Raw genomic sequence first — 26,662 nt, forward strand, 5'->3', positions numbered from 1 at the left:
AATATGCAATGAAACATAAAAGACAGGGGTGGAGGAAAGGCTTAACATTACTGTAAGAATTGTGAAAGTAGATCAGGAACGTGTGTGGTGATGAAGCAGTGTAAGCACTCTAAGATTAGAACATGCCTTTCTGAGTCTTTAGGGAGGAGCGAGATGTGGCAACAGTGATGCTCTAAGGGCTCGACCACACTTCCGTACGTGGCGTCTTTTCTAGGCATGCGGTGGAGAGGTTTTTCATTTGCCCCTCCACCAGAGGCGGATTTAGGGCAGAGTGACCAATTCTGCTGCATTGGGCGCTGAGCCTAGGGGGCACTGCAGGGTGTCACAGCTATGACGTAGTCATAGTGAACTGAGCAGAATGGAATGGGCCTCACACAGAGAGGGTGCTGCTGAAATTTGAAAGACAAAGTCCACCCCTGCTGCCACTTTCCCTCTGCAACCTGCAGTTTCCCATTGAATCAGAACAAATGTCTGCAGATTGACGTTTTGTTCCAATTCAGCAGGAAACAGGAGGTTTTCCCAGGGAAAGCAGTGGGATGAACGAAAATCATGGGGCAAGCAGAAGAAAACACAGGACATGTAGAAGATTGGATGAGCCATCAGAGAAAAGCACAAAGAACAGGGAAGGGAAGCTTGATGACAGAGCACACACACCGCATGCAGGAGATTCCAGGTTCCATCCCTACCACTGCAGTTTAAAAAGCATCAGACAGCAGTGATGGAAAAGGTCTTTGAGCCTGCAGAGCGGTAGAGAGGGATTAGGATGTGACTCTTCCCCATCATATATATGTTGGAAGTATGACAGCAGGGATCATTCAGTTAATAACCTAAGGGTTAGTTCTGTTTACAGTTAGCAACCAAGTGAGATGGTGCTAGGCAATGTGATATGATCCTTACTGAGGTAACTGCAGCTCTGATTGCCTGTGTAGTTCTGAGGGAGTTTCTCCTCAATAAGGTAAAGGAAAGGTAAAGGACCCCTGGACGATAAAGTTCAGTCAAAGGCTACTATGGGGTGCGGTGCTTATCTCACCAAGGGAGCTGGTGCTTGTCCACAGACAGCTTTCTGGGCCATGTGGCCAGCAGGACTAAGCTGCTATTAGAGCAACAGGACACCATGACGGAAGACAGAGTGCATGGAAACGCTGTTTACCTTCCTACTGCAGCAATACCTATTTGCTTGCACTGGCGTGCTTTCGAATTGCTAGGTTGGCAGCAGCTGGGACAAAGCAACAGGAGCTCACCCCGTCATGCGGTCTCAAACTGCCAACCATCTGATTGGCAAGCCCAAGAGGCTCAGTGGTTTAGACCACAATGCCACCCGCGTCCTCAGTATGTGTTGTTGAATGCCTTCCTGCTATGTACAAGGCCGGAAGTAAGAAAGACAAAACCCCTCTGTTCATTTCTCCTCAAATTATACAGTTTTGTTCAATTTATTCAGTAAAGTATTATCAAGACATTTCCCACTGGACTCTGACTACACTAAAGTGACTTTACTAACCGTCTACTCACTGCATAATACATGATGCAGCCTATGCAATCCACATGATGGCCTGGGTATCTGCGGAGTCGATTCTTCTGAACTCTCTCCCATTTAATGGGGGGATTGTATTGCACAAATGAAGACTATACGTGTAGAGGCTAGTGCGTAGAACTCCTAGCTCACACAATGTCCTTGTGAGAGAGGAAGTGGCCATGCACCTCTCCACCACATATGGTTGCCAACAAACAGGGGAAAAGCTTCTTCTGTGCTCTTTATTTTATTGTTGTTAGTTGCCTTGTGCATTTTATATGGCAAAGAAGGATATAAATTTAATAAAGAAACAAGCCTGTCTATTGGGCTAGCTTTCTGCTTTGGGACCAGTTGCCCAAAAGCTAAGAAAGGCTTATGTGTTCTTTCTTTGACTTCCACCATTTTTCAACTTTACATTTTGATGTATAGCTAGATAGTTTTTGTTCTACACCCTGTTCCTTGATTGGCTTAATCACCCCAACCCACCCACTTTCCCCAAACTATTGGGCTCTGCGACTTACCTCCAACCTCAGACCAAATGTCCTATGGCCCATCAGGCTGGGCCCTCAGGTCCCACCCAGGTATATTCTGTCTCCCCAAGTATTAGCAGCTAAGAACTACTCCCTCCATGAAACACTCCTTAGCCAGCTGAGGGGGTGAACTAGACTTTACGTCCACCAAGTGCATAGGCTTAGAATGGGAGTGTCATTATATAGCATGAATTCAGCCACAAAATGGTATGTTTCACATCCACCTATACAAAGGATGGAGCAGTCCTGGAGAAATCAAAATGCATTCATACTTCTTTATGCTGGCAAGATTTCCTGACTGAAAGCTGTTGTCATAACCTTAAACCTGTTACTTCATTTTGGCCTTGCCAATTTTGAACAGCTGTATCAAAGCCAACATAAGGAAAGTGGAACCATTTTGAATGGGCGAAAAGGCAATGCAGTTCTGACTGCTGTGCTTAAAATAGCAGTGTTTGCTCACAGCCAAATGAGGAACTAAGATGATTTATTATAAGCTGCAGCAGAATCTATTATTCATGTTAGAGGCATGGAAAGGTCTTTGATATGTATCTGGAAAAATCTTCAGGCCCATAAAAGAGATAAATTGTGTGTGAATCGTGTCACTGAAAGGAGAGAAGAAACTCTCATTCACAGTGTCATGCCTTGCTTATAATGTAGTTGCTATCACTAAACTTCAGTTCCTATAAGCACATTCTACACATATTTACCTTTCACCTTTTACCCATACTTGAACTGCATACTAATTTTATCAGAAAGAGGCTTTCATTAACAGAACTCAGCATTACAGAGCAAATGTTCATTTGGCTTGGCCTTTGTTCCACGCCTGCTGAATTTGGAATGAGGCCTGCAGCCCAAAGCCTGGCTGGTTCTTATGGATCAGTGTTAAATCCAGCCCTTCACATATCCCTGCATCACTTCTCACAAACAGACCTAGTCCTTCCTGTCTTGTGTAAGCTGTCCCCCATGTCTACATCCTTCGCCCCGACTCCTCAGCTTCTTGATCTTCAATTTCCCTGTTTCTCAAGCTCCTTTTCTTATACCCAGCGGCGCAGCAAGCCGATCGGGCGCCTGGGGCAGCGTGTGTGCCCTGTGCCCAGGGGCGGGGCGAGCAGGGGCAGGAGGCTCCGAGGGGCCTCCAAGGAGTCTGCCTGCCTCCTCCCACTCAGCCGCCCTACAGCTGAGGGGGAGGCAGGGGGCGGACGGTTGGGGCAGCGCGGAGCCTGCGGGCGCTGAAGCCAGTGCGTCACTCCCAGGCCCTGCGGTGAGTGCCGCCTGGCATTTTGTCACCCCCCTCAGTGGTGACACCCAGGGCAGACCACCCCATCACACCCCCTTCCTCCGCCCCTTATACCCCCCCCATATGACAGGACCTGTGTGTGAGCTCTCCCTGCCAACCCTACAAACACACACACACCCTTTCCAGACTGAATACATAATTGCTTTTCTGCAGACCCAAGGAGTTTCAATGCCAGATAAAGAATCCAGTAATTAATTCACATAACTTTAAGGTTTGTCAAAATATTTTTTTATTGATTGATTGATTGATTGTACAAAAGTAAAGATTGCACAAGCCAGTTCACACATGCATGAAACTGTGCATGTGAATAAATCTTCTCAAATTCAGCATCATTAACAAAACTTTATTTACTGCATTTACATCCTACCTTTTTTCCCAAGGAGCTCAAGGTGGCCTATAAGGTTCTCCCGCTCCTCATTTAATCCCCCAAACAACCCTGTCAGGCTGGCTGGATGAGGCACCAACTGTCCCAAAATCACCCAGGGAACTTCCAGGCTGAGGACACTCTAACCACTACACCTCACTGTCTCTCTTTCATTTCATCTTCAAAATAATGTTTTTCAATGGAGTCAGAGAGTACATTCAACTACCAAGTCATCAAGTGATGGGTAAGCATTGTGTGAACAGACATGGTATCACCCAATTCATTAACTGTATGAATAACTCTAGAGACTTTTTTTGTCTTCACTATACATTTCCCCTGCTAGCATTTGGATTACTCTGTGCCTAATTGTTGCCTTATTTGTTTTAATGAAAAGACATCCAAGTGTTTGGTAATGACTTCATACAAGATAATAACAACAAACTCTCCTGCTTAAATGCCTATAATTAGGGTACTCATTAGTATTAATTGTACTAATTAACCTCCCACACAAACCAGCTTGGCAAGGAATACACAGAACACAGAAGAGTGGCTACATAGATTTCAGGTTTTGTTGTTTTCATAATTGCAACCTGACTTTCTACAAGGGTAGCCACTTACACATCGCCAAAGAAGAGGAAACGCATCATCCAGAAAACAGGGCAAAAGAGGGTGCAAATTTCCATTAAAATTGGACATGCTAATTTATATAGAGAGATGTGAAATTAGAAACAATTATTGTTTATTAAGTAAAAATACAATAGCTCTCACCCTAGTGAGTAAGATTGTGATCAAGGGGCCTGTGTGTCTGCTCAGTCAACTGTGCAAATGCAGACTGTTGGTGGGCCAATTCAAAGCCCTGACTCTCTCTTCCTATGGTTCTTTATCTTTAAATTAGACTTGTACTTCAAACAGAGGACAACTTCAAATAGAGAACTGTCCCCTACCAGCCCTTTGAATAAAGAACTGTCCTCTGTAAAGTAGGACACGTAGAAACTCAACTTTCCATCTAACAGACCACCAGATGGCTCACATTATAATCCCAATATCATAAAAACAACAACAAAATATGTATAAAAGCCAATAAAAATAACAGTAAAAATATAGCCAGCAGCAAACATACAAAAACATACAAAACAAAACCAACACATCATCCCTCAAAAACCCGGTGGAGCCAAAAGTTTTCTACAAACTTTCCAAAAGTCTTTGCAGAACAGGCCTAGCAGGCCTTTTGGAGGAAGGAATTGCACAGGAAAGGCATCACCACCAAAAAACCCTGCTATTTATTTATTTTTCAACTTTCTATGCTGCCCTCTATACTGAGGATGACAGTGGCATGTTTCTAAAGGTTAAACATGACAGATCTGTAGTGTCCATGACCTACAGAATCTTTCTAAAAATTGTCTTGTTCCACCCAAGCATAGTTTGCTGCCCCAAATCTGGAACATTCATAGATATGTTTTACCACCACAGGTGGCACCGAGTTGCCGTTTCCTTCCTTCTGCCACCAGAGCTGTTGGCAGTAGCCAAGCAGAATGAACACCCTGTTGTGTGCAGCTGTCAACTGTGATCGGACAGTTCAAGCCATTTGTGGCCCCAGATGGAAAATTCATAGTTCTGTGCATCATACTCGCTTGTTGTGGCTCATAGCATTCCTATAGATCTTCAAAGCATTAGTCCCTGTAGGACAGTGAAGGGACAGCTGTGCCCCCACCTGTAGGTCCAGCTAGCATGGTCAGCATGGGACAATGATGGTTGTAGTCCAAAGACATCTGGAGGCAAGCACAGCTTTCCCATCCCTGTCACAGGACTTACCTGCACTTAAAAGAAGCCTCTAGCTGTAATGTTCTTGTGCAAAACTCCCTTTCATGTTAATGAGCACTCAGCCAAGGGAAACTTCTGGAGGACTCTATTCATTTTGTTTCCTGTCGTGCCTGATGATGAGCAAAAGTTATTAATGTCCTTATTCTTTATTTGATTAATTACACCCTGTTCTCCAATATGACTGTGATTTGAAAGAGAGAAGAAGAGCCCTGCAGAGCCTTGGGAGTCATTGCTGGAACAGTTAAAGAGGGTGGGGGGAGTCCTCCTTCTATCTGGGTTCCTGCGTCTTATCTCTTGAGCCATTCACCTCCAGGGCCTAATGATCATCTATGCTGAAAAGTATATTAGAAAGAGATGCTATCTTCATCACTGACCTGTTCACAGACGGATGACAGACAGACAAAGCCCTTTATAAATGAGTTTGGCTAGTGCAGGAGAATGTGCTGATGGATTGTATACAAAGGTCCTTATTTTAGTAACTCCCTCATCATCTTCCACAAGGTGTCACTAGAGATTGTTATACTTTTCCACAGACAGAACCCTTCCACCCCCATGAAAGGTTATTCTTAGCTTGCTAACAGAATACAGTATGTAGATGGGGAATGAGTGGTTTAAATAAAAAATTGAGCATGGTGGGAAATTAGGAAATCACCTTTGTGATTATTTATAATACAGCAAGCCATTTGCTAATTTATATATCCCTTAATGAACAGTTTAGGAAGGGGCAGGTGGCTTCTGTCCAAAATAATTATATAGAAGAGGAAATTTTAGCAGGGGCTGCTTTTCTAGGCACTTCACAACAAGCTGTGCTATCAAAATTTCCTCACCTACACACTGTGCCCACCCATTTCTGCCACCTGGGTGATGCCAACTCTTTCTCTCCTCAGAACCCACATTTTCCATGAAGCCTTAGTTCCAGTCCTTTTCAACTGAAAACAGACATTCCTGTTAAATTACAGGGCATATTAATTATTATTTGCTATTTATTTATTTCCCCGCCCTTCCTGCCAGAAGAGTCCAGGGCACCAAACACAAATGAGTAGGTGGGGAAGGGGGGCAACCGACATACAATTTGAATCTTTATTGCTACATTGGCATAAACCTCTTGCCTTTACAATACATTTCTATCTTTATCTTTTTATGTTGGACAGTCCTTTAGCAGAGAATTCTGTTACATTCAAAGGTGTGAAACCCATCTGCAGGCCCCTGCCCCCAGATTAAAATGTTTCACCAGAAATGAGGTGGGGGGGTGGCAGAGAATCAGTTTGGCGCGGAGACGCTTAACTCTTTCACTTGTCTGCCATTTCCCTGCTGTCTGTTGCTCCTCTAGAACAGTTTTTTCATTTGTTAGAGCCACATGCATTTGCATATAATATGGAATTTGGCCAGTGGCGTAGCGTGAGTTGTCAGCACCCGGGGCAAGGCAAGTAATTTGCACCCCCTAACCCGTGGATTTGCGCCCCCTAACCCGTGGATTTGCCCTAACCCCAGATGTTGCGCCCGGTGCGGCCGGCCCCCCCTGCACCCCCCACGCTACGCCACTGGAATTTGGCCATTGTTTGTTTTTCAGCTGGTGCAGATTTTGTCCCCTCCACATGAGAAGCTGCACCTGCCTGAAGAAACCTCTTATGAAGGTAGACAGGGCCTTGGCCATCCTTTGCATTTGATGCCCCACGAAGCCCCACTGTGAGGCAGTCATCCATTATGGGAGGCAAAAACAAAGTTGCATCTGCTTTGTTTTTAATGTCCCGCCTGTTCATTTAATTGGCTAACTTGTAATACATGCTAGGAAAAGATATAGGACTTCAAGCCTCTAAAGTCCCACAGTGACACGAGCGCGGGCTGGGTAGAGGGTGTCTCTCTTCCAGATGTGCCCTCCAGGTTTCCTAGTGCAGTTGACTGATCCAGAGTGTTTTCTGAGGTATTTCCTGCAGGTCTAGCTGGAAGTCCTGTTGATGTCCTCTTCTTTGACTGGAACAGAGATAGGATGTAGGCTATTGATACAATTGTACCCAGGCACCCGCAGCACAGCCATGGCCATGTCATCGCTGTTACCAGGAGCTGAATGCAAGGAAACACCAGGGTTGATGACTAGAGTGGAAATGGCAGAAGTCTTATAGCGTATATATGACCCACTTACAATATTACTCTGTGGTGATGATAGCAGTGAAAAAAAGCATACTTCCCTGCTACCTTTGAGTCTGCTCACTGATGTCCAACGGTGCTCATTTTTGTGGTGAAGGATCCCAAAACAGGTCCCAAAGGCTAATGGGAAGCAGCAGCTGTATATTTTGCATGTAAATTAGCTGGTGTCCATGCCAACTTTGATGCCATAGCTGAGACAGAGTCAGAGACATATGTGGCTGGTGCTCCATTGGGTCACATCATAATGGATACTTTTCACAGCTTATGCAACCTGAGCTCTTCCTTAAAAACAAAAATCAAGTGACCATTTGTGCCTTTTCGTTTCTCTTTCAAACTTGCATCTTTGAGAAGCAGAGCCATCGCCTAATTATAAACATTTATGCCACAGTTCGGTATCTAGCTAGCATCTAAGCTGTACGTGTGTTGACCCGCTCTGAATCACACTGGGCAGGTGCAGACCCCAGGAGACCCCAGAGGGCAGCCCTCACCATCCCCGCCCCCCCCCCCCCGCCACATGGGCTGCCAAGGAGGAGGCAGGTCCAGCAACCAAGGAGCATGCTGCAACCACTGCTGCCCCTGCAGTAGCAGCAGCAGAAAGCAGTGCTTTCCTTGCCCCTGTGGGCCCTGCCGCCTGAGGCGGTTGCCTCACCTTGCCTCATAGGTGGGCCAGCTCCAGCAGCAAGGTAATTTTAAACTTCTCACTTAAGAGCCCCATGGGTTGGGGAATGTTGAGATATCAGTGCATAATACTTTAATTATTTCCAAGATGGAATAAACCTTCCCTGATGCATTTGGTAGCTCTCTTGCTCATTCTGTTGAAAGGGGTCTTTGCATCCAGAGACCTGCTCTCTGATAACACCACCCTGATAACACCACCCTGGTCCAACAACAAAGGTCTCCTCTGCTGCTGGTTTGTCCCTGAGCTCTACAGAACTCCTCTCTGGTCGCAACCTTCCTTGAGCTGGTTTGACAAGGCTATGAATTATTCATGTGCTGTAAAGTTCCTCCATGCGCCTGCCTGGGTGTTCAGCGTGCCGAATACTTCTGGGAGTTTGCACACAGCTCTCCACCTCTCTGCATCTGCTTAGTGATGAAGTGGCTCTTGGGCTGCTAGAGGTTGAGTGCCACCGCTCTAAGCAGCAGCAGACTGATTCAGCTAAATAAACACAGAGGCTCAAGAATAAAAATGGAGGTCTTACGTTAACACCTTGCTCGGAATGTAATCTTGCTCTAGAGTCATGTCAGAACATAGAGACTTGGATCCAAAAGCCCCAGAATGGTAATACCTTTATTAGGGGCTGGCTAAAATGTCTCAAAGTCATGTGTACACTTTCGCTTTCCCAGAACTCTTCATCAAGCTAGATATTAAACAAAACAAAACAAAATCAAGAGGGTGGGGGTGAAGAAAAAGCTGAGTTTGACACTACTGCTCTCAAAGTTTGGAGTTTGTAGCGATCTTAAAGTGGAGCACAGGGGAATTGTGCAAATTTAAATTGCTTCAGGATGCCTCTTGCGAAGTGATTCATACATGAAATGAAATGAAGAATAGTAATTGGCTTAGCCTCACTGGGTGCAAGACAGGTTGCCGGATGCTGCCAGCTGGCAAAGAAACAATAATGGATGTCCTCTCCATGCTTGAAAATATATAATCTAACACTAACATTAATACAGCTGTAAAATACAGAATTAAAATGCTAGAATATCTATATCGATATCGATATCTATCTGGCAGTCATAAGAAGTGTAATAAAATATAGCTATATTCAAAAACTTTATCGTTTGCTCTGAGACTGACTACGGCTAATGGGATTTGTAGTCAGTGCTCTTCTTCTAGAAAAAAAGGTACTCACCATGAAGTTGTTACACCTTTATCCAGTGCCTTTTTCCCAGGAAAGAAAGGTGCTGGTTCTGCGTACCTTTGGGTGCCCCCAGAAAAAAAGCACTGTTTGTAGTTCAAAACATCTGGAGGGCGCTAGGTTGACAAACTTACATATACAGTGCTACCTTGGTTCTCAAACTTAATCCGTTTTGGAGGTCCATTCCAAAACCAAAGCATTCCAAAACCAAGGCACACTTTCCCATAGAAAGTACAGTGGATGCTCGGGTTGCAAACGTGATCCATGCAGGAGGCAACCCGCAGCACCGCGTCTGCACAGGCCCAGGTCACAATTTGGCACTTCTGCGCATACACAAGCGCCAAAAACTGGAAGTAACCCATTCCAGTACTTTCGGGTTCGGCACGGTGCACAACCCGAAAACACACAACCTGAAGCGTCTATAACCTGAGGTATGACTGTAATGCAAAATGGATTAATCCATTCCAAGCTTTTAAAAACAACCCCTAAAACAGCAATTTAACATGAATTTTACTATCTAAAGAGACCATTGATCAATAAAATAAAGCAATAATCAATGTACTGTACTATAAAATAAATAAGACATTATTGTAGATGATAAAAATTAAAATTATTTTTTTTTCTTACCTGCACTGATTGTTTGGATGGGGGGCTTTTATCCATTTCTGCAGTCACACAATCAATCAATCAGTCAGGAGCTGAACTGGGTTCCACACAGTCACAAAAACAAATTAACTGGAAAAAGCCTCAAAAACAAAAACGCAAAATAAATAGCAAAAACAAAAGCACCAAACTGAATTTGTTCCGGAAGTCTGTTTGACTTCCAAAATGTTCCAAAACCAAAGCGCAGCTTCTGATTGGTGCAGGCAGCCCAGAAACAATAGCCGACAGCCATATCAGACGTTCAGCTTCCAAAAAATGTTTGAAAACTGGAACACTTACTTCCGGTTTTTCGCTGTTTGGGAACCAAGGCGTTTGAGAACCAAGGTACCACTGTAATAAAAATGTAAGAGTGTCATCATGTGAAGTCAGAGTACAGCCCCCATTGCAGGATTTGCAGTGCCTCGTCACAATCCTGGATTTGCATGAAGTCAGTCTGGGGTAGGGAAACAAAAGAGAAGGCAAGGTTACAATATCCATCAACTGAACCTAAAAGGTAAAGGGACCCCTGACCGTTAGGTCCAGTCGCAGACAACTCTGGGGTTGTGGCGCTCATCTCGCTTTACTGGCTAAGGGAGCCGGCATACAGCTTCCGGGTCATGTGGCCAGCATGACTAAACCGCTTCTGGTGAACCAGAGCAGCACACGGAAACGCCATTTACCTTCCCGCTGGAGTGGTACCTATTTATCTACTTGCACTTTGACATGCTTTCGAACTGCTAGGTGGGCAGGAGCAGGGACCCAGCAACAGAAGCTCACCCTGAAGTGGGGATTCGAACCTCATCTTAAAGATAGAGCAACATAGATAATCACGGGGTCTGTGTGCAAAAGATCCTGCAGAACAGGAGGGAGGAAGAAGTGTGGAAATGGGGGTCGTTTGAATAAGAGAGTAGGGCTGGGCGGTGTCAGGTTGTCAACATCATGATGTATCACCAGCCAAACATTGTGATCTGGCAATACACCGTGATGTTGAAACATGCTGCATTGGCCCCAGTCCTGCGAAGCACAGGGGTGAAACTGTCACCACTCTCATTTAGAGTTCACCTCAACGCCTCACAGGGCTGGAGCTAATGCAGTTGGTTCCAGTGCTGGGCGCTTGGTCCGTGAAGGGAACAGGCTGCCTCAACCCCAGCTCCTTACCAGGGCTTTCTTGCGCTGTTCAGCTGGGAGGCACAAAGCCTCCCCCCCCAGCTGAGCATTAAATTGCTCCTGTCCCCCAACTGAGTGAGCCCCAATGCCTCTCCAGAACGAACACAAGGTGTCGGGGCTAGCTCGCCTGGGGGGTGGGAGCAGTTTAATGGGGCCCGCCCCCCACCTCTGGCTTGTGCTAGCCAGAGGTGGGGGGCTGCTTTAAACTGCTCTGCTGAGGAGTGTGCAGCTGCCCATGCCTCGGTGGAGCAGTTTAAAGAAGCCAAGGGACAAGCTGAATGTGCCCAGCGATATAGCTTGCTCCTCCCTCTGCAGTATGAGGGGAGAGCATGGAGACTTCACCCAGCAATATATCGTGGGTGAAACCGCTGCTGCTCCTAAGTCCATCTGCCACCAGCAGCCCAATGTTGAAAGCGGCACTGGTAGCAGAGGGTTTCGGGAGCAGCGGTTTCCCTTGCAATATCCCGCTCTGTGAAGCCACCTTCATGCTCTGCCCCTCATACCTGGGCCTATAAGAGGGGGGTGGCTTCAAAATTGGATGGAATGTGAAAAGTGTGCTAAGTAGTTTTAATGTGCAGGGGGGGGAGATGCAGGAAGCTATCATGGGCTTGGTCTGTGTGGAAGGGGGGCTGTATAAAAGGAGAAGGAAGATGAGGGTGAAAACAGGGGTGCAAGCAAAGCGGTACTGCAGAATGAAAGAGAGAGGTAGCTTCAGAAATGGGTTTGGGAAAGTGAAAAGGGACCTGAGCTTCCCAAGTAAGTATGTCATCAAAATGTGATTTCAGGCAGCCTGTGGTCCAATGCCGACGTAAAGTGCTCATCGAACACCAGCTAACACCAACCATCTGAAGCCGTTTAGCAGCATGATGAACAGCAGTCAAAGGCGCTGGTTTGGAGTAAGGTTAGATGCCCTCCGTCCTCGCCCAACTTCTTCAGGCAAACTCTGAGCCCACAGGGCTATTCTGTAGTGAAAACAGCCATAGGGAGATCCAGCCATGGATTTCCCATGACCCTTCACTTTCGGCCCTCAACCACAGGCAAATGTTGGATTTGACCTCAAGGCCACACCCCATTTCACAATAGGTGAATGGGTGTCTGATAGTGGCTCAAGTGACCTGAGTGCATGAAATATACTCAGAGTCAAGAGTGGATTTCATGCTCTTTATTCAGCTCATAGTGGTGAGGAGGAATGGAAGTTCTCCCACAATATCTGCTTTATATACATTATTTACACAATGGGCCCCACATGATTGGCTAATTCCGGGATTCTCCTGTAGGCCAATCAGGTTGTGGATTAACTTCCACCTGGAGCTGGATTGGGTGGCTCCTGCGGACCAATCATACTGCTGCATTGTTCTAGGACCAATCAGACTGCTGCATTCTGAATCCTATTGTTCTAGGACCAATCAGACTGCTGCATTTTGGATCCTATTCAACTCAGTACATTAACAGTGCACATTGTAGAACACCCACCCCAGAATCCTCTGTAACTCGTAGAAGTCCTGTGTTCAGGTCTGAGTGTCACTCGGCAGGAGGAAAGATTCGTTTCAGCTCTAGTGAGAGAAAAAAGGGACAGAATAAGAATGGGCCCCAAGTATTGCTATAAGCAAACCTGATTGCAGCCTGCTTCAGCAGGAGTCCAGAATAGGCATTGAAGTAAAATATTCTACCACTTGATCATTTTTCTATTAGCTTGAGAGAGCCCATTATACAATGTACAAGAAACTTGTACATTATATTGAAAACCTTGACTTATTCATTGTGTGCTGGCATTTAGCATAATAAAAATGTTAAAATGTTTAGTCACTTGACACTTACCACCTCACTTACATGCTGGTTTTTCTTTCTGTAGTTATGAACACATTTAAAGCTTCTCAACTTAAGTTTTTTTTAAAAAAAGCAACAGCGACACAGAGACATACCCAGATATTACATGTCAAAAGAGATGCTACAGTTGTGGCAGGCTGTTGTGTAACTGCCCTGCATCTTCACTCTCTTCTTTTACAGTTTTGCAAACATTCACAGTTCTGAATAAAAAATTACCTCTGATGTCCTTCAGAAAATAATGTAGCGCTTATGAATGGCGGAATGAAGTTCAAGGGAAACATCCATGGTGCCAAAACATGAGCAAAATCTTCAAAGGCCTTTCCCAATCTCCCCTTCCCCCTGTGAGTACAGAGCAAGTGGCCTGTGTGGTTGCAATTTATTACTAGGGGATAAATTTGATTCCATTCACATTTGAATCTGTATCTGTCAAATCTACGCTTTCTGAAACAGTATGAGAACCAAAATGCAACCATCCAGCAGAATTACCAGAATTCAAAAAGCATTTCAAAGTATTTAAGGTGTTGGGTAGAATTAGGCACTAAAATAAGTTCAGCAAGTAATTATTATGCACAGAAATTAAGCTAAGCCCTAAGTCTGAGTCCATATTTACCAAGATCCTTTGGTTTCAGTGAAGAATCAGGAGCAAAGTGAAGGCGCTGGAGGTGAGGCAAAGAACTGCCTCTCAGCCTCTGCTACATGGACTTAGATAATTTTGTTCCATTCAGAGATGGAGTCACAATGGTGGAGTGATTAAATTATCCACCAATTGAATGTGAAATGTCCACCTGTCCCAATTACTGTCACATTTACAGTATCCTTTAACCCAACTGGAGTGTCCCTGCATAGTCCATTTGGGGGTCCTTTGATGCTTGTCTGAAGTTTCACAAACTATCTAGTCAACACATTCTTTGCTAGTACATCTTCTTTGAACTTGCGTCCATCTGTGCCATCTTCTTGCCATTGCTCTCAACACAGGACACCATTTGGGCCATGCCTGCACCGTTTTTATGGCTTCCTGAACCTGTGAGGACGTTCTCACTCTCCTTTTTGCTGAAAGTACCAGCCAACAAAAATAGCAAGCAAGGCCTTTCTCTCCGTTGATATCCAAGTCATCTTGGATAGCTTAGCTGGTTAGAGTTAATCCCCATCAAGGGCTGTGCTCCCTTGGAGTACTCTGTTGGGCACCTTGCCTGGCAATGGTGGGCAGGGCCAGAGCCAAACATTCGTGGGGTCATCATGTGTCTCTCTCCCTGCCCCCCTTGAACACCCTCTTTTCTCTCTGTTTTCTCCTTCCGAGGGCGTCCAGGGGAGGGACAAATCACTCTTGCCCATGATCTGAACCGCAGAAGGCTTTGCGCTCACATTTCTTCCTTGCTCCATTCACTTTCCTCCCTCATCATTCTCCATCCCTGCCTTAAAGAAAAAAAGACTTTTCTTTTTCTTTGTTTTTATGTTTTTAGTGAATTAGACTGCATACCTACCCTCTTATCCTTGAGGAGCTCTAGTTGCTTCTGTGTTAACTTACACATTTAATATTAATCTGTATGATGTTTTGGATACCTTTTGTACTTCAAGCCTTTGCTGCAAAATTGGGCCAAAAAATAAAAAAGTATTACCAATTTGATTTTCAATAACTATATTTATGTAAGTTATTCTTTTTCTGAATATTAGAAGCGGTTGCATGGATATATTTCTCTCTCTTCCTTTCTCACAGATGTGATTTTTTCCCCCTACATTGTCAACATTATTGTTGATCCTGAAATTATAGTGTAAGGAGAGTTATTTGCTAGGAGATGTTGCAAATAAAAAATGAGTTTCAGAAAATAACTACAACAGAAACATTTAAATAAACATAGAGATTACAGAGAGAAACACAAATATAGTTCCTAGGGGCTCATTTGACTTCATCCTACTGCATGATTTTGAGAGCTATCTATAAGTAGAAGGAAGGAGGGGACACAAGCACTTAACAGAGATACTATTAAGCATTTTTCAGTATGAATCTTTACTTGTTACTTATCCTTCCTTCTCTACCTGTAGCTATGTAGAAGAAACCACCTCACTCCAAGCATTTCACTGAAAATTTGCTTTTTGCTCTTGACACTGGGTGTCCTGGCCTCCTCAGACAGTGAGTCTAATGGCGAGGGTTTACAGTAAAGAGATCTCTCAATATCCCCCATCCAACAGAATGACAGGTGCTTTGTTAAGCATACAGTGGACTATCATGCAGTGACCAGTCTAGCACTCTTCTCATTTAAGTTGTAAATGGTGTAATGGCTGCAGAGGAGAGAGAGAGAGAGAGATCAATCGGAGTGTAAAGTGTACATTTAGCTACACAGGCATCCATGCAGAAACCACACATGTTATTTCGAGCTGTTAGCTGGATCTGGAATGAGATCCAAAAACCAACTCCCCCAGGGAACACCTTCAGCAAAAGGAAGAGAACTAACAAAAGTGGTCAAGAAATTGAGGTATGGAAGAACCAGGAACTGGTCCTGCTTCAAGGCTCCCCCTGCCAGGACTTCAAAGGCACTTCTCCTGCTGTATACACAGACTGCTTTGGGATTTGGAAAGATGTCCCTCTGTAGTGTTTAATACAACACAGACATCTAGCAGGGATTGTTGTTCTGGTCTCAAAAGGCCAAGAAAGGGGGGCCCTTCTATTGGATCTGGGTATATAAGGTTTCTTGCGTGCATCACATCATGCACCGAGCAAAAAGCAATTGTGCCTTTCTACCTCCACCAAGATCTGACCCCTCCATGGGGGCATGGTGGTGCTACTGCCTTTGGAGATACAGCGAAGGTGCCTCTTATCACACTCCCCAAAGGAGCACTCCAGCATTCCTTGCATGGGGTATTCATGGGGAATACACTGGGTTGTTTTACTGGAAAGCTATGCCTTCTATGCACTTCTGAATTGTGAAGTGCCTGGCACACTGCTGGCACCAAGTAAATGTTAAATGGTAGTTTCTGTAATTTTTGTTGTTTAGTCGTTTAGTCGTGTCCGACTCTTCGTGACCCCATGGACCAGAGCACGCCAGGCACTTCTGTCTTCCACTGCCTCCCGCAGTTTAGTCAGACTCATGTTTGTAGCTTCGAAGACACTATCCAACCATCTCGTCCTCTGTCGTCCCCTTCTCCTTGTGCCCTCCATCTTTCCCAACATCAGGGTCTTTTCCAGGGAGTCTTCTCTTCTCATGAGGTGGCCAAAGTACTGGAGCCTCAGCTTCACGATCTGTCCTTCCAGTGAGCACTCAGGGCTGATTTCCTTAAGAATGGATAGGTTTGATCTTCTTGCAGTCCATGGGACTCTTAAGAGTCTCCTCCAGCACCATAATTCAAAAGCATCAATTCTTCGACGATCAGCCTTCTTTATGGTCCAGCTCTCACTTCCATACATCACTACTGGGAAAACCATAGCTTTTACTATACGGACCTTTGTTGGCAAGGTGATGTCTCTACTTTTTAAGATGCTGTCTAGGTTGGTCATTGCTTTCCTCCCAAGAAGCAGGCGTCTCTTAATTTCGTGGCTGCTGTCACCATCTGCAGTGATCATGGAGCCCAAGAAAGTAAAATCTCTCACTGCCTCCATTTCTTCTCCTTCTATTTGCCAGGAGGTGATGGGACCAGTGGCCATGATCTTCGTTTTTTTGATGTTGAGCTTCAGACCATATTTTGCGCTCTCCTCTTTTACCCTCAATAAAAGGTTCTTTAATTCCTCCTCACTTTCTGCCATCAAGGTTGTGTCATCTGCATATCTGAGGTTGTTGATATTTCTTCCAGCAATCTTAATTCCGGCTAGGGATTCATCCAGCCCAGCCTTTCGCATGATGAATTCTGCATATAAGTTAAATAACCAGGGAGACAATATACAGCCTTGTCGTACTCCTTTCCCAATTTTGAACCAATCAGTTGTTCCATATCCAGTTCTAACTGTAGCTTTTTGTCCCACATAGAGATTTCTCAGGAGACAGATGAGGTGATCAGGCACTCCCATTTCTTTAAGAACTTGCCATAGTTTGCTGTGGTCGACACAGTCAAAGGCTTTTGCATAGTCAATGAAGCAGAAGTAGATGTCTTTCTGGAACTCTCTGGCTTTCTCCATAATCCAGCGCATGTTTGCAATTTGGTCTCTGGTTCCTCTGCCTCTTCTAAATCCAGCTTGCACTTCTGGGAGTTCTCGGTCCACATACTGCTTGAGCCTTCCTTGTAGAATTTTAAGCATAACCTTGCTAGCGTGTGAAATGAGTGCAATTGTGCGGTAGTTGGAGCATTCTTTAGCACTGCCCTTCTTTGGGATTGGGATGTAGACTGATCTTCTCCAATCCTCTGGCCACTGCTGAGTTTTCCAAACTTGCTGGCATATTGAGTGTAGCACCTTAACAGCATCATCTTTTAAAATTTTAAATAGTTCAGCTGGAATACCATCACTTCCACTGGCCTTGTTATTTGCAGTGCTTTCTAAGGCCCATTTGACTTCACTCTCCAGGATGTCTGGCTCAAGGTCAGCAACCCCACTACCTGGGGTGTACGAGGCATCCATTTCTTTCTGGTATAATTCCTCTGTGTATTCTTGCCACCTCTTCTTGATGTCTTCTGCTTCTGTTAGGTCCTTACCACTTTTGTCCTTTATTATGGCAATCTTTGAACGAAATGTTCCTTTCATATCTCCAATTTTCTTGAACAGATCTCTGGTTCTTCCCATTCTGTTGTTTTCCTCTATTTCTTTGCATTGCTCGTTTAAGAAGGCCTTCTTATCTCTCCTTGCTATTTTTTGGAAATCTGCATTCAATTTCCTGTATCTTTCTCTATCTCCCTCGCATTTTGCTTGCCTTCTCTCCCCCGCTATTTGTAAGGCCTCATTGGACAGCCACTTTGCTTTCTTGCATTTCCTTTTCATTGGGATGGTTTTCGTTGCTGCCTCCTGTATAATGTTGCGAGCCTCCATCCATAGTTCTTCAGGCACTCTGTCTAGCAAATCTAAATCCTTAAACCTGTTCCTCACTTCCACTGTGTATTCATAAGGGATTTGATTTAGATTGTATCTTACCGGCCCAGTGGTTTTTCCTACTTTCTTCAGTTTAAGCTTGAATTTTGCTATAAGAAGCTGATGATCCGAGCCACAGTCAGCTCCAGGTCTTGTTTTTGCTGACTGTATTGAGCTTCTCCATCTTTGGCTGCAGAGAATATAATCAATCTGATTTCGATGCTGCCCATCTGGTGATGTCCACGTGTAGAGTCGTCTCTTGTGTTGTTGGAAAAGCGTGTTTGTGATGACCAGCTTGTTCTCTTGACAGAACTCTATTAGCCTTTGCCCTGCTTCATTTTGCTCTCCAAGGCCAAACTTGCCCGTTGTTCCTTTTATCTCTTGATTCCCTACTTTAGCATTCCAATCCCCTATAATGAGAAGAACATCCTTCTTTGGTGTCACTTCTATAAGGTGTTGTAAGTCTTCATAGAACTGGTCAATTTCAGTTTCTTCAGCACCAGTAGTTGGTGCATAAACTTGGATTACTGTTATGTTAAAAGGTCTGCCTTGGATTCGTATCGAGATCATTCTATCATTTTTGAGATTGCATCCCAGTACTGCTTTCACCACTCTTTTGTTGACTATGAGGGCCACTCCATTTCTTTTCCGGGTTTCTTGCCCACAGTAGTAGATATGATGGTCATCCGAACTGAATTCGCCCATTCCTGTCCATTTTAGTTCACTGATGCCCAGGATGTCAATATTTATTCTTGCCATCTCATTTTTGACCACATCCAACTTACCCAGGTTCATGGTTCTTACATTCCAGGTTCCTATGCAATATTTTTCTTTACAGCATTGGACTTTCCTTTCGCTTCCAGGCATATCCGCAACTGAACGTCCTTTCGGCTTTAGCCCAGCCGCTTCATCAGCTCTGGATCTACTTGTACTTGTCCTCCGCTCTTCCCCAGTAGCATGTTGGACGCCTTCCGACCTGAGGGGCTCATCTTCCAGCGTCATAACTTTTATATGCCTGTTGTCTTTGTCCATGGAGTTTTCTTGGCAGGGATACTGGAGTGGCTTGCCGGTTCCTCCTCCAGGTGGATCACGTTTGGTCAAAACTCTCCACTATGACCTGTTCATCTTGGGTGCCCTGCTCGGCATAGTTCATAGCTTCTCTGAGTTCTTCAAGCCCCTTCGCCACGGCAAGGCAGTGATCCATGAAGGGGAGTTTCTGTAATATATATGTCAAAATAAAAGTTATATGAAAATTTTTTTAAAAAGGGGAGCTTCCTGAATTAACCCTTCAGCTCCCAGTCTACCTTGACCACTCTACCATAGGAGGATCATAATACTATTCCAGCTTGTTTGGCTATTGTAAGGGATACTGAGGGTCAAGGTAGAACTGACAATATTTACATCATAAGCAACAATGTCCTTTTTATTTTGGAAAAATATTAGTAGCAGTAGGGGGCAAATATTGTAGAGACCAGAGCACAAAGGAAGGTGAAATTTAACATTTTTCTCCCCACCTCTGTCCATAGGCGCAGCTAGGATTTGGGGGGGCAGCCAGTTGAGTACTTTCAATGGTTTCCAATAATGTTTGTGGATCTAGGAGGGACAATTGCCCCCCTGTCCCCCCCCCAGCTACTCCCATGCCTCTGTCTTGACAAAAATTTCATCCTTGCCAATGGAAGCTTCCTTTCCAAGTCAGCTAGCTAGTGTGGAGGGCTATTTTCATTGGAACTATGCTGGGGGAAGGAAAGAGTTAAAACTCCCCTTTCCAAAGTCCTGTGATCCCAGTAAAAATTGTGGGGAGCATCCTGCTATTAATGCTTTGAGGGGCAATGGATGACGCTAATTACAAGTTTGGTAGGGTTGTGAGATAATGTATGTGAAGTTTGTGAACAATGCTATATAAATGCAAAGCATTATGATGATCAATGGTAGCTTCAGATTTACAGGGGATTTCATAAACTCATTGCACATTTATAATCTAGTATGCAGGGAAACTGGGAACTGTTTGCATTCTGCTGAGCAGAATCCACCTGGCACCTGTAAGGAATGAAATCTTGTATGCATACTGTCTGAGGAGAAAGCGCATGTGTGAGGCAAGGGGAGACAGGGAAGCAGAACAGCATTATCTATAGACCCCTCTTTTGGAGATAAGGGCCCTTAAATCTATAGCAGGGTGGGGGGTTGTCTTCACATCCCCCTGCAGTAAGCTTTTATCTTAACCGGATCAAGTTTTTTGAGTCTTTAAAATGTGGATCCCCTCCTGCTACTCATTACTGGGCTCTCCTGTTTGTACAGGTCTCTCACTTTGATGTAAAACTTTGGCTCACAGGCCGTATTCGGCATCTTGATTGGTATTAATGCTGCTTGGAGATTTGCATAGAATAATCTGACCCACTACTGAAAGTTTCTTATGAAAGAATTTTCTCCTGCTTTTAAACAAAAGGATTCAAGCACAAGACAACCGAAGATTTAATTTATTGGACGGAAAATATTTTTCATTCAGTTACTCATGGGGGAGGGAAAGTTTTAAGTGATCTGTGCTTTAAGAATTTGAGGTCCCTTTTAGTACCATATGGCCTATGTTTTAAGAATGTTAAGATGTGATCCCTAGTACTTCCCTAAATGAGGAATTGCTAACTCCACTTAGTGTTTATTCTTTTCCCCCAGTCAGGCTAGAAATAAGCCCAATGGTCCAATTGGAAATCCACATTCTACCTACCCTTCCTTCAGTATTAACAGGCAAGACCATGTGAAACCATGCTTTGGCATGGATCCAAAAAACTACTTTAGCAAACCTGGTGGATCTTGCCTGCAAAGTAATTTTTAAAAGAAACTGAACAGCAGGTCATCCTGACATACCACAAACTACTTTGGAAATTCCCATTAGCTTCACAAGTCATTTGTGGTGGTGTGTGTGGTGTGAATCTACCTTCAGGGCCCTGTGACGGCTGCTCCTTCAATTGTTATCTCAAGTCGGGATCATCTGTCCAGGAGATCAGAATCCATTGGAACTAGAGTCTGAGGTTCATCTCTTTGATGGTGTTGTGTTCTGAGGAGAGTAGAGGAGGCTGCTAGATCCTGAAAACTGGAGTTGCAGTAGCCACAGAAATGCATATATACAACCAGTGCTATTTTTTCTAGAAAAAGAGGTGCCATAACTTACCTCATTCTCTTAGAATGGCAATGGTGCCCACCTGAGGGGCCGGAACGGAATTCCAGCGAGTTCCGGATGAAAAAAAGCCCTGTATACAACAATGTTCATGCCACTGAAAGTTGGGAAATGGATTCTAACTAAAAACAGGAAGCTGGTGATTGGAAGCTGGAGACTTATTCAAAAGACCAGACTCTCTACTCATTCAAACCTAACTGTGAAACTGACACAAAGGCAAAGCAGACTTGAGGTTCTTAGGCAGGGTGAAACAAAGGTCAACACGTGCTGTTATCCTCTCAGGAAGAAAGCCCAGAAGGCAAGAGGAAACAAAAGATCAAAATTACAAATTTATATAAATGCATTAAAATTTGTAAGTTTGACATGAGGGGGCTAGTGGTGACCAAAGATCAAATGTAGAAATTGTTGGTTTTGGTAAAATGATAAAATATTGGTTAAATAAAAAAGAATTTTCCCTTGTTTGGGGCAAGTACTTTTGGTGGGAGAACTCCAGAAGAGATTTGAAATCACAAAACTTGCAGCAAAGTGGGGAAATATAGCCTGATCCCTTTAAAACATCCCCTTCTAAGTTGCTTCCAAAGTTCCCCACTTCCCTTAGCATAGAAATGTGGGAATGTTGTGGAAAGCAGGAGAGGCTATATTGATTAAATATTATCCCTCCTCACTCATGCTAGTGAGCAAGTAGCAGAGCACATTTCCTTGCACTTTGCTAGAAGCAAGTTGATGGATTTTTTTAGAATCATTTAAGTTAAGCAATCTAGTCTGGCTTGTCCAGATTAGATTGTTCCTGGTAAATTTCGCCTTTATTTCCCTCTTAATAATAATAATAACACGACAGTCTTTTTTAAAAGTAATGGTAAAGTTTACTTACATTCAGTTCACAGTATTGTCCTGAAGGCAGGCTTGATCGTGTAGTTACAGTTACATTTGTCGAGAAAAGAAGTCTGAGCTCGGCCTCAGACTTTCTACCTTGTGGCTTTCATCCTCTGTAACGTTAAGCCATGTGCTGCTGGCTAAGAGCCAGCAGAGAGGAAGTTGGCAAAAGATCCAAAGGACCAGAGTCCAAAAGAGAGGCAAAGAGCAAAAGAGGAAGATGGCTGAGTGACTGGCCCTTTTATAGGGTCTGGCAGGGTCATGCCCACCTACCTAGTCACACACAGGGGGAGGATGCTCCAGAGCAGGTATCACAGGAAGTCCTCCCTGTCTGGAGCAACATTCCCCTATTTGTCCACTCTGTTTTATTTGACTGCTACAGTGTTGATAAATCCCACAAGAAAGAGACCACGTTTGGTAAGTTAAGAATGGTTTACTTACAAACTCTTCAAAGGTCAGGTTCATGTGCTTTTCCAAAAAGCAGCAAGAAAAGACAGACCGTATAACTTAGGTTCCAAAATGGTAAGAGTGTCTAAATTATTTGTATAGAAACACAAAGATGGCTGGCTTAGGCCTTGTGGTCTAAGCTTGAAGCATCCAGTTTAGATCTCCTTACTGGTAGGGTTCACATGGTAGAAATGAGAGATAACAGTTTTTGATAACTCTTCCCCCAAAGCAAGGGGAAGTGACCTATCTAGCCTGCCAGGATAGCTTGCTCTATGGTATTAACCTCTTCATGCATTAATTAGACTTAACCATGTTGGTTATATGAGGCTGATTTATCCCATAGAAATTTATGTGGAATATTACAGTACATGAAATGTGTTGGAATGTTTCAAAGCCTGGAAATTGTAACCATTTGGGGCAGTATAGATTGGGCATGCCAAGATGTATATTTCCACAGTGAAGATGGCTACATTACTGGTAGTGCAGTATAGGTATATTTCTATTTCTTTGCCGTGGTGACTACTTCACCACATCAGTTTTGTAGCTCTTTCTACATGTTATCATTTATGTAGAGTAGCGGGGTCTGGGCTAGATGAACTGAACACTCCTTGCATTGTTAGCCTATAGAACTAATATACAGCAAAACAATTATGCTTTGGAGGCTCCTTTTAGCATCTCTGCAGTTGGCCAAGAATTGTGTGCTTCGTTACAAGGTGGAAGCATACATACACACACACACACACACACACACACACACACACTACAGCCAAAACAATGATTACATTTTATACTTCCAGATGACTGTTACCTAGAGATGTGGCTCTCTTGACTATCTGCCTCTCTGAAACACATTTTCTTTTGCTTTGTATGGAGCATCGTTACTCTCTGCTATTTCCTCCCGCTCTCCCTGACATTTGTTAACCTTCCAGTAATGAAATTCACTTGCATTAATGGCTTAGATCTCGCTATAGTTGTTGTCCTCACACTTGCTCTGTACCTTTTGTTATCTTTGCTGCAGGCATCCATTAACACTCACACACTGACTCTCTGCAGCACTTCTTAACGTTTGCATACTTGTTGCTAAATTTCACAATTTAGAGCATATTGAAACATTTCTGTAGTTTATTTATGCCACACATCATACTAATTTTCCATTTTATTTCTAAGACATGGCTAATTAGTTGCACACATTTTTTACAGAGACCTACTTAATTATTCCAAAGATGTGTTAGTTGACTTCATAGTCAAGGAGATGAAAATTGCCCTCAGCCCTCTGAGCCCCAGTGTGGAGATAGTCCCAAATTTGCTTCCTATATCACAGGTGTGGGGACCGTTTGGCCTTCAGATGGTGCTGAACTACAACTCCCATCAGCCCCAGCAAGCATGGTCAATGGTCAGAGATTGTGGGGGTTGTAGTTCAGCCACATCTAGCGGGCCAAAGGATTTCCACACCTGCTATATCACTTTTGCAAAATTCCAATGACCACCACAGTTAGGGTTGTACAAAACCACCACCCAGAGAAAAAATGTTCATCTTATAGCTTTTGTTTCCCCTTGCTTTGATAATTCTTCAGATGGATTGCCTGATTATTGGAGCGCTGGTGGGAGGGGGTGCGTGAGAGAAGGGGGGGAAGGATAAGCCAGACACCCCCAAACTAGGCCCTCCAGATGTTTTGGGACTACAATTCCTATCATCCCTGACCAATGGTCCTGTTAGCTAGGGATGATGGGAGCTGTAGTCCCAAAACATCTGGAGGGCCAAGTTTGGGGGAGGGTGGGATAAGCTAAGCATGCTAAGACCCATGTGTCGTACCTGTTGGCTATCCCATTGTCCTTCAGGAAATAGTTTAATTTTGATGTGTTCTTGAAAGGAATTTTAGTTTTAAAAGGAATTACTTGACTTTATAATATTTCTGCCAATCCTTTTTACATCTTCTGCTTTACTGCAAAACTTCAGGCCTCTTTTAATGGATAATAACCAGGTCTTTTCCATTCTTCATTAGCAACAAGCCACTTCATTTAGATCAGGATGTAAGAGAAGGGAGCTGTCCTTTTACCTTGCTGATGGGTTTAAGCTCCCCCTGAGGGATCACGTTTGCTACCTGGAGATGCTTCTTGATCCTTCTTTGTCACTAAGGCTCCAAATGGTCTCCATGGCATAGAGTGACTTCCACCAGATTAAACTGCACAGGAGCTGCTAGTAAGGAGAGGCGATGCCACAGACCAGCTCTTCCAGCAGCTGGGGCACCTCAAGTGCCCCAACATCACTGCACTGCCCCAGAATGCAGCAGCAACTCAACTGCCATCAAACAGGGCCTGTGGAAATACCGCCCACCCTGTCACTGCCAATGGTGCAGCAACTCTTCTAGATTGATATCACCTCACCACTGTTATTTGTGCCATGGTAAGCTTCGGATACGACTATTGTAATGTGTTATGCATGAGGCTGCCCTTATAAACTACCTGGAAATAACACTTGATTTAAACAACAACAACAACCAGCTACTAATTTGCTAGCTATAGTTTTCTGTGTGGCAGAGTGCAGTCAAAACCAACAGTTCATGTTTTGCTGGATCATGGGTGTTATGTCCTTCTTTGGTGCCCAGGGTGTGCATGTGTACATACACGGAGGGTAAAAAAAACCCTGCTGTGCCAGCCCAAGCCTTGCCACCAGTGCCAGGCAGGTGGGCATGGGGCGCAGAGGGTTCACACAGCCATGCTGCACTGTGCTGCACTGCACCGCTTGCCCACCCCCTCAGGGGAGCATATCTAGCCGACACAACCCTTGGCAGGCACATCCCCCCAACTCTGGCTGGGTGGCGAGGGGGCTGGGGGGTCAGCAGCAAGGCCAGGCTGGGCTCTGGGGCCCAGAGACCCCCGGCAGCAGGTAGGGTGGGGATCCTTGAGATCCTGGTTCATGCCCCCTCAAAATCATGCGCCCAGGGCTATGGCCCTCCCCACACTATACCCCTGTGCTAGGTAGGCACATGATAGGAGCTGAAGCTCACAGAGTTTTCCTGTAAGTTTGCTAGAGAGAACTCTGTGAGACACTCCCACTGTGCCCTGACAGGGAGGAAGTAGCTATATATAGTCTCTTACCTGCATGGGCGGGGACGCGGATGGCACTGTGGGTTAAACCACTGAGCCTAGGGCTTGCGGATCAGAAGGTCGGCGGTTCGAATCCCTGCGACGGGGTGAGCTCCCGTTGTATGGTCCCTGCTCCTGCCAACCTAGCAGTTCAAAAGCACGTCAAAGTGCAAGTTGATCAATAGGTACCGCTCCGGTGGGAAGGTAAACGGCATTTCCGTGCGCTGCTCTGGTTCGCCAGAAGCGGCTTAGTCATGCTGGCCACATGACCCGGAAGCTGTACGCCGGCTCCCTTGGCCAATAAAGCAAGATGAGCACCGCAACCCCAGAGTCGGTCAAGACTGGACCTAATGGTCAGGGGTCCCTTTACCTTTACCTTACCTGCATGGGCACATCCTCCTTTTTGTCTCTTCCTAAGCTACATGCTCAGACTCCATTTTAAGCTTGTCTTAAGTATGCCTTTGTACATTTCTGACTACTCTTCTTTCTACTCTCTTTCTTTTGATGACTATTAAAGCCCTTCATGACTTGGGACTGGGGTACCTGAAAAACCACCTACCTCTGCAGCTCCCACCCATGCACAGAGCTCATTACTGGGCGCCACGTGGACTGAGGAACGGCCACCTGAAAGAGGGCTATCTTGGTGGTGGTGCCCCATCTATAGAATACGCTTCCCAGAGAGGCTTGTCTGGTGACTCAGTGCTATGTTTATGTCACCATCTGAATATCTGTCTGTTTTCCCAGGCCTGTTAAAGAATTTCTCACATTGATTTTATTGGTTTTGTGCCGCTTTTATCTGCTGTTTTAAAATCTTTTTGCTGTTTATCTTATATTTTATCATTGTTACTGTTTTTGGCCATAGTTCTAAGGTGGCTGCCACCTTCTTGCCAAGGCGGACACAGACCATCCAGCAAGTCTGCCAGGTCCTGGGCATGCTTAT

The 26,662-nt window shown here is 44.6% G+C and overlaps 1 long non-coding RNA gene across 1 annotated transcript in view; it reads right to left on the reverse strand.

Moving 5' to 3' along the window:
- Positions 1-7,198: 7,198 nt before the first annotated feature.
- LOC310767440 overlaps positions 7,199-26,662 on the reverse strand; it is a 46,004-nt gene continuing 26,540 nt past the window's right edge. The window contains exons 2-4 of the long non-coding RNA XR_014550905.1: positions 12,806-12,885; positions 10,151-10,619; positions 7,199-7,949 (exon numbers count right to left, since the gene is read on the reverse strand). This is a non-coding gene — a long non-coding RNA (uncharacterized lncRNA). The remainder of the gene's footprint in view (positions 7,950-10,150; positions 10,620-12,805; positions 12,886-26,662) is intronic.

This window comes from Podarcis filfolensis (assembly GCF_964270895.1).
Source record: "Podarcis filfolensis genome assembly, chromosome: 7".
Classification (NCBI taxonomy): Eukaryota; Metazoa; Chordata; class Lepidosauria; order Squamata; family Lacertidae; genus Podarcis; species Podarcis filfolensis.